At 36.6% G+C, this 14,504-nt stretch overlaps 1 long non-coding RNA gene across 1 annotated transcript; it reads right to left on the reverse strand.

Moving 5' to 3' along the window:
• Nucleotides 1-6,608: 6,608 nt before the first annotated feature.
• On the reverse strand, nucleotides 6,609-7,445 carry LOC134804160 (uncharacterized). Its single transcript, XR_010146082.1, has 2 exons — nucleotides 7,349-7,445; nucleotides 6,609-7,318 (listed from the first exon to the last, which is right to left on the reverse strand). It is a non-coding gene; the product is annotated as an uncharacterized LOC134804160 (long non-coding RNA).
• Nucleotides 7,446-14,504: the final 7,059 nt, after the last annotated feature.

Consider the following 14,504-nt stretch of genomic DNA (forward strand, 5'->3'; position numbering starts at 1 on the left):
GGGAAAAATACCCAAACATCGCCTATTGCCTTTGGGGCCATTTTTTACCAACTTAACCGATGAAATTCAAAGTTTTAGTGGTGTATACTAATAGTTAAGAGTACTAAAAAACGTTTTTTTGCCTTAACGGATTAAAATGCTTTCAAGTTTGAGAGATTTTTTGGGAAAAGTGTCAAAACCCAGGCGAAGATACGAAACTCTACGTACTTTGAAGGCCATTTTCTCCTAACAGGTTGAGTTTGTGCAGCTAAAAAAAAATACGTGTCCGTTATTTTAGACTACTCTATAACATATATCAAAATAAATCAAATCGGAGTCGGACAGTTGGGTACCCTTCCTTGTAAGTCACAAGGAATATTTTAAATAATATAGATAATTTAGTCTGATGATCTGATCCGATTCGCCTCGGTCCATCCTACATGTTTTAGGGCTACCATTTATGGCTCCTCTACACGATGGGCCAGCGCCGGTCACTCCAAGGGACGCAGCCATGCGATAGAATGAGATAGCAATATCACTTGCTCCCTCTAACGCATAAATGCGTCCCTTGGGGTGGCCAGCGCTGGCCCATCGTGTAGAGGAGCCATGAGATGCCATTGGGCGTCGAATTGGCCCCCTAGAATTATAATCGGCCTCATAACAGACTACAGAGGGCCTACCGCGAACCACGTTCGACGTATTGCCTCCCTGTCACAGTTACGTACGAATTAACAAGTGCGACAGAGAGAAAACACGTCGAACGTAGTTCGCGGTAAACCTTCTGCACAATGGTGCTACGCCGTAGCCCGTAGCAAGATATTTCGTATGTAGCAATTGTAGAGGTAGCAGAAGATTGTGCAAAGCGCGCGCGTTGGATAGTAACTACCGGCGCGATTCGGGAAATGAATTAGAGATTCACTAGATATGAAATAGTAAAGATATGTGACGTTCCACGGCAAAAGGTACCTTATGGCGGCTGGCGCCGCGATTCGGGAAGTGAATTAGAGATTCACTAGATATGAAATAGTAAAGATATGTGACGTTCCACGGCAAAAGGTACCTTATGGCGGCTGGCGCTTAACAGGCTTTAACACATAGATATCAGTGAATGAACATGGGTCAAAAATCAAAATGATATAAAAATAATAAAATCATTTATCCATATATATAAACTTTTTTAATAATTTTATACGTTTTCATTTTGAGTTTTAGTCGTGTGTCGATAGATGGCAGTAAATTTACTGTGACTACAAAATTTACTATGACAGGACCCCTCTATACTATCTATTCTCTTTGCCATAGGTTGTACCAGTAGTAAAATTTGTTCAGTATTACCTATAATCTAATATATGTACTTATTTAGTCATCTCACAGATTACGGCAGTATCTTGAAATGAAAATATTTGTAATGATGACATAATCGCTACACCCCGTTTTTATAGATACTACAATAATAGGTTGTCAATAGCATCTCTAGGGAGTCTCTAGGTCATCTGTACTTGACAGACTTGTAGAGAAAAAAGTTATTGCTTGTAGAAAAAGTGTAAACAAGGAAATATCGTGCCCTAGTATTATGAAATAACAGTTTTCTCTTATCAAAACTACAGAACAGGACTTAATCGCGTATTTAAGTTTTAAGATTTACCTCCGACGTTTCGAGGACGGCGTTGTCCCCGTGGTCTCGGAGAAGACTGGCTCAAGTTGACATCAACATCTTCTAGCCGCGCGAGTTTTTCGAACTACCCGCACTTGGTCTTGTTTATCAGTTTGAACGTTTTGCGCACTAGGGATGTTAACTCGCGCGGCTAGAAGATGTTGATGTCAAATCAGAGTTTTCTCTTAACGGTCTATCTCTGAACTCTGTCACAGTGTAAAAAGTAACAGTGGACCGACCCTTTGATGTTCGCGTTAATGCTGACACCGCAGAAGAACACAGTAGGGTTGTCACAGACTTTTACACAACTGCCCAAGACTTACACTTGACTTACTATAAGACACGCTAGCCCTGTAAGTAGTACCGAGCGAATGACAATGTATGCAGCTTGGGTGCGCTTGACCCACTCCTCGCCCCTCGCACGATTATCCTGTCTAGTAGACATGTGTTCACGAGTGAGTGATTTTAATGAAGTATATCTTTTGATTGAACTCGCTCACTCTTCAACTCACTGATGGCTTAACTCGCTCAGTCGCTCACCCATCTCAGTGTTCCTTGTGCGCTCTTTCCCACTCATGATTCGAATGAGCCGGCCGAGCGTGACGAGCGAGTGAGGGAGTGAGAGGATGCGAATAGGTTTCGGAGCGGTTCGGAAGAATTCGGAGGATGTCGGAAAAAAATGGCGGGATCGTATCGCGTGATTCGCCATCTTAGTCGCACTTATGGCTGTGTGTAGGTATCTGATTGATTGACATTTCCCTCTACTCACTCTTGAACAATATAGTCTACAGATCCACTGAGCGAGGTGAGCGAAATGAGTGATACATATCACTGCGAGCGAAAGATATGAATCAATCTTTTCAACTCAGTGAAGCGTTTTGCGTTTGCGCATCTCTACTGTCTAGAGTCTAGACGGTTTCGTCAAATGACTGTATTGTTTTATAGTTTGTGATTCTGTGGTTATTTTATTAGGTACGAACGAATATGTTTTAAATTAATGTAGGTGTAATTGCCATGCAAGTTGATTTGTCGTATACATAATTTAAATAGCATGTGTTAATAAAGTTTTACAGCATTTCTAACGTAGCTTGACAGTTATGATACACATTTTCAGCATTTCTACCCCACCACGTAATAGCAATAACTGCCATCGGAAAGTGCATTCGATTGTTAACCCTATTCCCGTGCGATAAATTCCAAATTCAAGCTGATTGTCCAATGTCTCTTACGCCTGTTACGAAGTGGGGCAGACTTTAAAGACCTGATAATTAGGTACAACCATAATTCTTTCGCATCAACAACTTTGAAAACGGGAATACTTGATAATAAATATATTTCAATTCTTTGCATTGCAATATACATTATTTTAATACTAGCCTCTGCCAACGACTTGGTCTGCGTGAAAAACTGTCCTATGGCCTTCCCTGTGCGTCACTTAAACTACGAGTATCTCTCCATACCAAATTACATATGAATCAGTTCAGCGGTTTAAGCTTGAAGAGGTAACAGACGGATAGAGTTACTTTTTCATTAATAATATTAATTAGAGATGGGCCGAATATTCGGTAATTATTCGGTATTCGGCATATACGGCATATTTTTCATTGTTCGTATTCGGCCGAATAGTTCGGTTCGAACTGCCGAATATTTACAGAATAAACACATTTTTTTTAAGGGCGTCCGCTAGTTGGCACTGGTGCACTTCGCGGTCAGGCATGAGACGGTTCCGTTTCTTTTCATAAACATCCCCGGCCGCCCCAGCCGGTCCAGAGGGGAAGGGTCAAAAACACGTGCCGAGTTAAAACATGTGGTAAAACTAGTTGCAGTGACCAAGTATAATGGCATATTACACGGGAAATCGTATCGGGTTCTTCTATATATTCTCAAAAGCAATCAAGGAAAATTTTCATAGTAGGGTTTACCTACTAGTGACAGTAGTAGGTACCTACCTAATAATCTCGGAGTAATTAACAATGGAGCCGCCATTAACAGGCGTTCCCCTGTCGAAAATAGGCGGCCAATGGTCAACCACATGTCAACCATATGTATGGACTGACGTTTATCTGACATGACGTACTACCTATACATTTGATGTGCCCCTCCCCCGCAAAAAACGGCAGACTATTTTGTACCGAAAATTTTAGACATGGCGTCTCCGTTCTAATAATATGTAAATATTACGTAGTTTATAAATCAGGTCCTGACTGAAAATCAGCGCCACGGATTGCAGCGGCATGGGCAATAGGGTTGCGGTTGGGCAAATTTAGTTTTTTAAGAAATAGATTTAGTTTAATTTATTGTATTAATTATGTAATGTAATTATTGGAATGTATGGATCTTGTTATCCGAAATAAATATACATATATTAAATTAAATTATACCAAGCGGGGGATCCTATTTTAGCGTTAAATTTTCATATGTATGTATTTTTAATTTTACTACGTTATGGCGTTAAATAAACGTATCTTCTTTCATTTATTGATGTTAAGTACAGCCCTATTAGCCATCGCCACGTCACTCTTCCTCATACGCGTGGCCGCAAGCCAAACTTTTCTACCGCCACCGAAATCAAAACCGAGTATGTATCTACGAATCTAGTTTACATTTAGCACGTTCTGGTTCTGGTGTGCTCGCCAGGCCGTTAATACCACGGCCAAGAACTCTTCAATAGGTGTCAGAGACAGCTGATTAGCCGCGACACGTAAAACTATGACTAATAAATACAAGCCAATTACAGTCTAATGCTAATCAATTAGGAATCAGAATAGAATGTGACTTTGTGAATTAAAATAAGATATCTAATCGACTAAAAGGTAGCTTCACGTACGTCTTGTAATATGATATTAACGTAATCTAGTTTCACCGCATGTTTTAAATTATAAAATTATGACTTATTTTTTACTGTTGTATGATTATTTCTGAGATTTAAAATACGAGTGAATTGCAAAAAAATTGTACATAGTTAAGCACTTATAATTAGTCTAAAGTTAATTGATTCCATTGTGTTGCCACAGTTAAGCCATTTCTATTTAAGTTAGATGCATGAAAGTGTGTTAGCGTATGCTATAGACTTATATATGTGTACGAATTAAGTACAATAAACACAATACAATACAATTTACATAGTTAATTTCGTAACAGCAATGAATCAATTAAATCGGTTAAATGCGGTTTAAGCGTGAAGAGGTAACCTAGACAGGCGGACAGACAGAGTAACTTTTGCATTTAGGTATATTAGTAGGGATTTACCACGGATTTACAGACAAAAGTTTACCTACACTTGGTTTTGATCATTTCTTCTAGCCTCATATCGCAATTTCCAACGAATTGCACGTGGTTTCAATACCATTTTTTTAATTTCAGTGGCAATTTGTCATTTACGCGCCTAAGCCCATTTAGCTAAAACATAGTATAATGCGACAGCGTTATATGTTGTGAAACGCAATCCGAAGAGTAACAGCACACGTTAAACTAAAGCGGCTTTAATTAAGTTATAAAATGCGGGGACGCGCCAAAAAACGCTAAATACACCTTTATTTACGCGCTTCTGAGGCGATTTGGGAACGAGTGTCCTGTACCACAAATTTGAACTATCTTCACAAGTGCGCATAAAAGATTTAGTTTTCATTGGAAGAGTCACCTTGTCCATTCTTGTTATGGTTTGTTTTTAAGTGGCATATACGGTGCGAAAGGAGTTTTTGAAAGTTGCAATATGAATGGCATGTTGGACGCATGCCAGAGGAATCACACACCGGTTCTTTTAATTGTGCGTAAAGTGTTAAACGAGATATTGACATGCTCTGGGCGTTTCGGACGGCACTGTACGCTAATTGACGGCCTTGGAAATAAACTCGGGCATCACAATACAAACACAGGTTTTTTATATATTGTATGTCATTAACTTTGGAAACTGGGCCGCTTACCGGCCTCGTAGTCATTATCTATATTGTAGAAAACTCGGGATAATTAATTCTTCTGAAACTAGCTGCACGCCTACCACATCTACGACTCGAACTGTGTTGACTCAACCAATTTATCAATTTCGTCAAAGATATTTTTCTGCACTAATTAAGTATGTATGAATAGCCCTTTTTTTGCTTTGCCGTAGTCGGTGTAGATCCGATGAAAACCATATTTATCAACTACTTAATTATATTTTCATTGTGTCAATTTAAGTGAAATTGGTTGTTAAGAATATAAGTTCGTACGCATCCATTATGTGGCCCTCAGGGTATTCTTGCCTTTCATAACTTGTCCTATATGTCCTAGGTGGAGCAGTCAGCGCCCCGTCCACAGTTCGCCGACAACTCGTTCTCTCCTGGGCTGCGTGCTTCGCCTCGGGTCATGATAGCCCGATTGCCGTCAACTCGGATGCCCCTGAGCGCCGCCAGGATTGTTTCGGACCAGTATTCTAGTTGGTTAAATTTTAAACATGCTGTATTATTCGATAAAATGAATGTTGAATCGATTCACTATTTTCGTGAACGGAATTTCCTTGGCAAGGGCCGAGTAAATTCCTAATTCATCATGTACACACGCACGGTCAAGTCAATGTCCCACAACTATTTTCACAGTGCACCGAAAATTGGCACCGATATCACATGATAAAGATCATTACGGCTGTCCACGGTACCTCCAGACAATTTGTATTTACCTATCTTCCAGTCATTATCATAACTTAAGATATGCTCTTGACGGCAGAGCTTCGACGAAGTATAATTCAAAGCTCTAACATTTTTGACTTCGAAAAACGGTCCATTTAGACGGCTGGTGGACATTTTAGGGGAGGTATTTAAGGCAAGCTGAGAATTTGTCTCATACCCTTTCAAAACTGCAGGCCTGGCTGGGCGGTAGCGGAGCTAAATACTTAAACCCTTATCTGTATATTTCTAGCTTTATAACTCCTTTCAAAAAACTAAAAACGCTTTTATTTATTTAAAAAACGTAATCAAAAATTGGAAAGAAAACAACCATGTTTGTAATAATTTTGATTTATTTTGTACAATTTTATGAAAACAACGCTTAATAATTAGGAATTAAAAATGGTGATATCGAATTATTGCTGTATAAATTGAAAATGTCGGCAAATTTCAAATTTATTCATATCCGATCGATATTGTCTTAATTTGTATCATATACTCTAGTGAACAAGGTTTACATTCCGATGCAAAATTAAGGCTATGACTAAGATTGAAAAATACCGACAAATTGTACGAATAAAAATGTAATTAATTTAAAAACTATGATTAACTAACTACCGCAACTACTTGCTATGTACATGTGATGACATATGTGACTATTATTGTAAACCTTGTTGTAATGAGGTTAGGGTTGTCAACTAGTCATTATATCTAGTAACGCCCACCATGCAAAATTTTGTTTTATAATATTTTTCAAGGGTACGATGACAGATGACAACCTAAAAATACCAAATGTCGCGAAATTGTATTGAATTGACATCTATCAGGTACCCTTCCAGGTTGAAAAATATTATATACATGATCAAGTGAAGTAAATAAAATGTCAATATAATGGTTGATTTGTTTTGATGTAAAATGAAATGGGACATTCTAATGTCTGTCTTAAAAATTAAGATCATTACAGGCATAAAACCACGTCACAGTTTTGTCTAGTACATTCACATCTAAAAATATCGATACGGACAAAGTGCCAAATATGTATACACTACCTTAATACATGCATATATATGTATACACTACCTAATACATGCATATATATTTTTGTCACTTTGTCCGTATCTATATTTTCAGAGGTGACTGTACGACTACCAAAATAAGGCTTACCAAAACTTTCGAGAATATAAAATACAACTTTTGTATTTTATACATTAAAATCTGTTTGACATATTAATCTAGCTTTTACCGGTACATCCTAGGTTTTACCGTACTTCGGGCCTTTACAGTAACGTACATGTACAGTCACCTGCAATAATATGTTACACAACGAAGGCCGCATAAATATCTGACACGTTCTTATTTGTAGAGCCATAAGAGCGTGTCACATATTTTTGCGGCCTTCGAAGAGTAACATATTATTGCAGGTGACTGTACACCGAGGAAAGAATAATCAAGGAAGGAAAGAATAAAACATCTCTTTAAAACATCTTTAAAATGTAAGAACCAGTAATCGGACAAATCATCGCAAAACCATCAAAAATCATTTATATCTCAAAATAGGACAAGATTTATTAACACATTCAATACCACTAAGTGCTACGGGTTACGCTCGTAGCGCGTAGCCACGGTTTCGTCGTATGTAGCGCGTAGTCGCTACGAACAGTGTACCCGACAGTCGGGTTCTTGGTGTTGAATGTGTTAAACTCATATAATGTACACAGTATCTTTATAAAATTTCCAGATTATACTAAAAAATTGCAGTTCAAAATTGTTAAAAAATTTGTATCATGTTCCATACAATATTTATTTTAGCGATAAATTGTCCGAACTCTGGTAAGAACCTTTTGAAAACTCTCACGAAAAAAAATATTACTTAATCCTAACTACAAAAAAAATGTCAACTTTAGTTGGTGTTCAACTCCCTGTAATAAATATGTTTAATAAATTTTTAGTTCGTGTACCTGAACCATTGAGTCGATCATTTCTAGAATATAGATTAACAATAACAATATAAGAAGTGCCTCTGGCGAGGTGACGAGTTTATGCAAACTTAGAAAGACTATGCGTCTTTGATCAACTCTGAGCCCTCTGAGGGCGAGCAGTGCGGGCTTGCACATCCTTTAAGAAACCCTTACGGGATTAAAATATAGCGAGAGAGATGGTGCTGCCATCTACAACTTTGGGAACAAATCAAATTATTTTATTAGACATTTTGATTTATGTTTTTTAAGTAGTCACACTATTACTCAAGCTTTCAAGCTTTCTTGAGCTTACCGTGGGGCTTAGTCAATTTGTGTAAAAAAAAATGTCCTATAATATATATATTTATATTACATATCCATTATAAACTGAAATAGATGTCATATATTATATTTCTAAAGAAAAGAGACCAAGGCCACCAGCCACCAGTGGCGAAGGCCTACGGCAAATATTGATAATAACGTGTTTATGTCACCCAAGTCGGCTTATCTACCGGCATTTGTTATAAGTTATAAATTAGTTCGGCTCACAACTATGTACATCAGACGAAGGACACTTTTACTCGCGTAGTAGTTATTAGTAAATATCGAAAATAATTATTGGACTGAGTCACTATGGATTTCAGGTACTTACACATATTTGATAATAAAAATATTTACACAAATTATACAACGAACGGAACAATTTCATAATTTATAAGTCGAATTAATGGAAAAAATATGACCCCACAAACACTCTTTTGAGGTGTAAATATAATGACTTAATTATTCATTAATTGCAAATGAATCTGGAATATATAGGAAACAACCATGAAGTTACTAAATTTAAAAATATAGAGGTAGGTCCTATGCCATATATAACATGCTTAACGTTGTACTGATAAGGGTCAATTCAATATTAAGGTCACATCCAATTGCAGTAAGTTAGATAATATATGAAACCCAGAATAAGTACATGTTTACAGTTTTCTGCAAAAATGAATAATATTTTAAGATGAAAGAATAGCTATTGACAATATGTACTTTTATGATGTCCATTTCGGGAGAAAACGGTTTCCACTAACAAAATTTTAACATATCATTTTGATGTCGATCGCTTCAGCATAATATTATATACTAGGTTTATACAAAGGTTTCGCTTTAAAAAATATATATAATTATTTCAAATGTTGAAAAAAGGAAAACCATAAACCTAGTAAAGACTAGGTACGTTATTGACACAGTGAAAGCGCTGTGTCAATAACCAATAACGTACTAAAAATCATGGAGAATGGAATATTGAAATGGAAAAACGTTTTCCTTTTTTGTATGGACGAGTACGTCGTTTACTTCCCTCTTAAAAGACCGATTTTACTGTGATGTCAAGAGCTGTAACATCAACAGAATAGATATTCATACTAAAAACTGTACCTAACTAAATTTACAGAGTAACTACCTTTATGACATTATAACGATCAACTTTATTCAATAATATATTAGTGACCCTACATAACGCAGTCAGTTCTTAGCCGTTTTCAGTCCGTTACGTAATAATGTCTATACCTTACAATTTAACTAAGAAAATTTCATACAACATTAAAATAAATACTTTACAAATGTACCATTCGACGAATAAAGTCCACGTGACATTATAAAAAAAGATAATGCATAATGTAATGACAATGCCAATGTACCATCACGCTCCGCGATTGTTGCGCCATATAGGGTCCTAGCTAAATTGGTTGTTAAATACTTACGCTATAGAATTTCCAATTTAGCAAGAACCCTAAATTGCATAACAATCCCGTGTGGTGACTGTACATTTGTAAAGTGTTTTGTGATTCGTCACCTTAACCTCTAGCGTCTCACGGTCCTAAAACTAGTGCAAATCACCTCCAATGAAACTTAAATAATTATTAAATGGAACAGAGTTGCTTTTGCTTTGTTTCGTTCGATTTAAAAACGAAACAAATGAGTCGCTTAACTTCAAACTCGGGTAAATTTATATGTCAGATTATGCGATTTGGGTACATATTAAGAAAAGGTAATAGGGTAATAAAGAAAAGTCTTAAATCACATGTTAATAACAATGTACCTACACATAACCTAAGTATATTAATATGATAAATAATAATAATGATAAATAAATAAATAATAACTGTTAGGCCTGTCTCTCACGAGGCTACTCTCAAGCGATTTGTGTTTCGTACGCGTATCCTACGCGTCGCTTGTGAGTTACCCGCCATATTTATTTCCTACGTTTCGCACACGACGCGCGACTATTAAATAATGTCAATAATGTTTATGCTAGTCAAGGCTAATGAAAGCATATTATACAAAGAACCTATTTATAAGCTTGTATATAAATTCACTTGCATGTTGCTAACAATGTATTTACATTATAAATAAAGCTGTACATTCTCATTTAAGTGAATATGTATTTTATTCTTATGGGAATAAATATTTTTACACTGAAAACTGAGGTTATAGGGTAGATATTGGCTGAGAGGGCCGAACGGGTTTACCCGAGTTTGAAGTTAAGCGACACAAATTCAATTATATTGATTGATGCCGTTGATTTAAATAATACTGCCAGTTTTTCTTGTATGGTGGACTGGACAGCTAGAGGGTTTAATGGCTCTGATTGATTAAGTTATTAAATACTTACTGTAAATCAGTTAATAAAGACAGTTAACAGTTAAGTGTAATGGTTAGACAATATTCCTCTTTACTCATATTCCATATCACTATCGAATATAGTACACTCAATAAAAGAAAGTTATCACTAAAAATGCAAAAAACACAAAATATTCGATAAAGAGAAACCACTAAAAGTAATTAAGGATTAAATTATTTGAGTGTACTATTTCGACGCCGCTTCACATTTTGGTCCACTTTACATTATGAATGCAACTACATAATAATATTTTTTTTAAGGTCTGGACGTAAAATTGTACTGTAACAAACATTTTGATGATTACTAACTTTTTGAACGTCATATGTCATATTCAAAATGCCACTCACACGCCAACATCATGGGCGCAAGCGTCAACGCCATTCCAATCAATTTATAAAAATTTGGAACCATAATTTGCTATACACAATATTGTAATCAATAAATGCTTTATAATTTTTCATTTTCAAGATTTAACGACTATGAACGTTCTTAGCGTTAAATACAGAAGGCTACTGTACAATTTTTGGTCAGACCCATAAGGCCCATCGCCGACTTGAGCGTTCGCGCCAGTAAACGTTGCTCATACTATTTCGTTAACCAGCTCTGTGCGAGTCGGCGAGAGGCCTAACTATATCTAACTAGGACGGCGTCTGTACAGCGATCATGGTATTCCAAGATCATACTACTATATATTCATATAACTTTCTACTATCCTATAAATTTAAGAGTCCGAGAAAAATCTAGCTAGATATTAATATGTGTTAGAAAGAGAAAGCTATTATAACTCGCAGTCAGGTAAAACAGAGAAACTGAAAATTTTTGAAACATCAAGTGACACCACTATCGCTCATTGACATATATATTTATATAATATATTCTAAATATAAAATAATGTCGGGTTAGTTAGACCATTTATAACTCAAGAATGGATGGATCGCTTTTAATGATTTCTGATTTATTGGATTCGTCTTTGTTCGGATTATTAGCAAAATAACTATTTAAATATCGGAAAAAATCAGGAAAACAAATGGTGAAAAACACACAAAGAATACATTTCTCAAGTCAAGTAAGTAAAATTTTATGCGCATCATTATTTCCAATTTTATTTTATATGTCAGTTTTATCATTAATTACTATAATCGCTCGTACAGACTAGACGTATTGATCTCCCAATACATACCAAAACTGTGAACTATTTATTAAAACTAAAACAAATATGCATTATTTGTCTATGCCCTTTCAAATTCATTAGGTATAATGCCATAGTGTATCCCTTAGGAAATAATAAGAATGTACGGTCCACTTCAGAAACATCTATACAAGGCAAACTTCAAAAACATATGTTTACACGACCTTTTTGTCAGTTTCTTAGAAGTGTGTACATATTTTAGGAACAGTGGTTTGTAAAGACGTTTGCATCTCGACTGTACACAAATAAAATCACGAGATGCGTTCGGTCAGCCAAAAATTTGATTCCATAGATAAAATATATTGTACCTGATTACCCGATGCTGTTAGCATTACCGAATCACGTGGTACTGGATGCCTAGCCAAGATGCCAATCGTTCGCTCCGTACCGAAACCGTAATCTCTCTCTATCACTCTTCCATATTAGTGCGGCACAGACACATTAGCGTATCGTTTGCTACGGAGCGAACGATTGGAACGACTTTAAGAGGAAAAGGGACCGTTTCTCCATACAAACGTAGTCTCCATTTTCCTCTCTGTATATTGACATTATGGATAATATTTGTACATAATTTGATGTTTATTAACCATAGCTATGATATGACCCATAGTTAGATTTTTTGATTATTGTAAAAATTAGGAGATATAAATATATTTCATACAATTTTCTAATGCCCCTAACTCTTATTATAATAATTAAAAATTTTAAAAGAATCAAACGTAGGGGCATAGCTGTTGTTGATATACAACAAATTGTGTCAAAATATCTTCAATAATGTTAATACAGGGTTAGGTTTGTATGAAAAGACGATTTCGCCCGGGTCCTCCACTTTCCTCTTATGGCTCCTCTACACGACGGGCCAGCGCCGGCCACTCCAAGGGACGCATTTATGCGTTAGAGGGAGCAAGTGTGCTATCTCATTCTACCGCATGGCTGCGTCCCTTGGAGTGGCCGGCGCTGGCCCATCGTGTAGAGGAGCCATTCAGTGTGGTAGCGCCGAGTTATAATAGAATGCTAAAGATAAATAAAATAAACGTGGCATCTAAATTTGCTTAATAAGTTTTCAAATACAATGATGGTGGCAAAGTCCCAAGCTATCTTCATAGTATAAAAACACAATGTTACCACTATTTTAAGGGGCCCACTGATTAACAGTCCGCCGGGCGGTATCGGTCTGTCAGTTAGAACAAAATTTTGACAGTTCCGAACAACTGACAGGCCGATACCGTCCGGCGGACTGTTAATCAGTGGGCCCCTTAGGGTTCGTCTAATCTAAGCAATTATTGCACCAATTTTGACGGAATATAGGTACACTGAAAGTGCCACTATGAACGTTATTGTCATATTAATTGACGGTGATACTCCCACACTTTGTTCTGTCAAAATCGGTGCAAAGCTAGAAGTTAGACCAAGACAAGTCTGCAGCGATTGTGATACCACACGAAGTGCAAATATTATTATACGCTCGGAGTAAATATCTATGGAGTAGAGACGCGCACTAATTTCTATCTGAAAAATTCTGTCGTTTTTGGCGCGGGGGACGAGGTAACGCACACAAATAATGTTAACACTAATGCATTTTTAGCATGCGTCGCTACACACGCACACGACAAAATTATCAAACACTAGCAAAAACTATATTCCCACAAGTACAAAAACAAACACAGACAACCCTGTCCGTGAACGAGATGACGTCAGTTCTAAGTAAACCTAGATAGTGCGAGGGACGCGCCGATAATATTGTCGTTAAAATTGTCAATGAATTTTAATTTCTGATTTTATCAATTATAATAATAATACAATATCAAGTCTTTGTCCAGCATTTTACTAACTTTGAATTTTTGTATTGTTTAGATGTTATTTCAAATAGTTTGTCAATTTGTTTAGGGCGAATATTGCAAGCTGATATAGAATGATTTATTATTATCAGTTCATTAGTTAATATTTTACATGTTGGTTTACTTCTGAAAGCAATGCAATATACTATCGAGCATGCAGATCTGATGACAGAGATGGAACGCGGCCATAGGATGCCATTTAAGGGATATTGAGTAGGGGATAATTAGTATATATATCGGCGGTAGATCGTAAAATCGGGCATATCGAGATATTCCTAGGCATATCATGAAACGCCGCCATTTAATAATCTGCCTTTTGCATTTTTTGCCACGGCTAGTGCTGCATTCTATGTGGCATTTGGAGCAGAATGCGTAGGTACTAGGTAGGTACTAAAATCATACGCTACCCAAACACGTACTATAAGTAGGCTGTCAAGCCATTTCAATGGTTATCATTTGCTAAAATTAGGACATCCTACTTATTCGATATGCCTAAATGTTGAGGTTTGAACGGTATGGCTGGTGGTCACTAGTCAGATCATGACATGCCGGCGTTTCATGATCTGTTTAGG

This window comes from Cydia splendana, chromosome Z (genome assembly GCF_910591565.1).
Source record: "Cydia splendana chromosome Z, ilCydSple1.2, whole genome shotgun sequence".
Lineage (NCBI taxonomy): Eukaryota > Metazoa > Arthropoda > Insecta > Lepidoptera > Tortricidae > Cydia > Cydia splendana.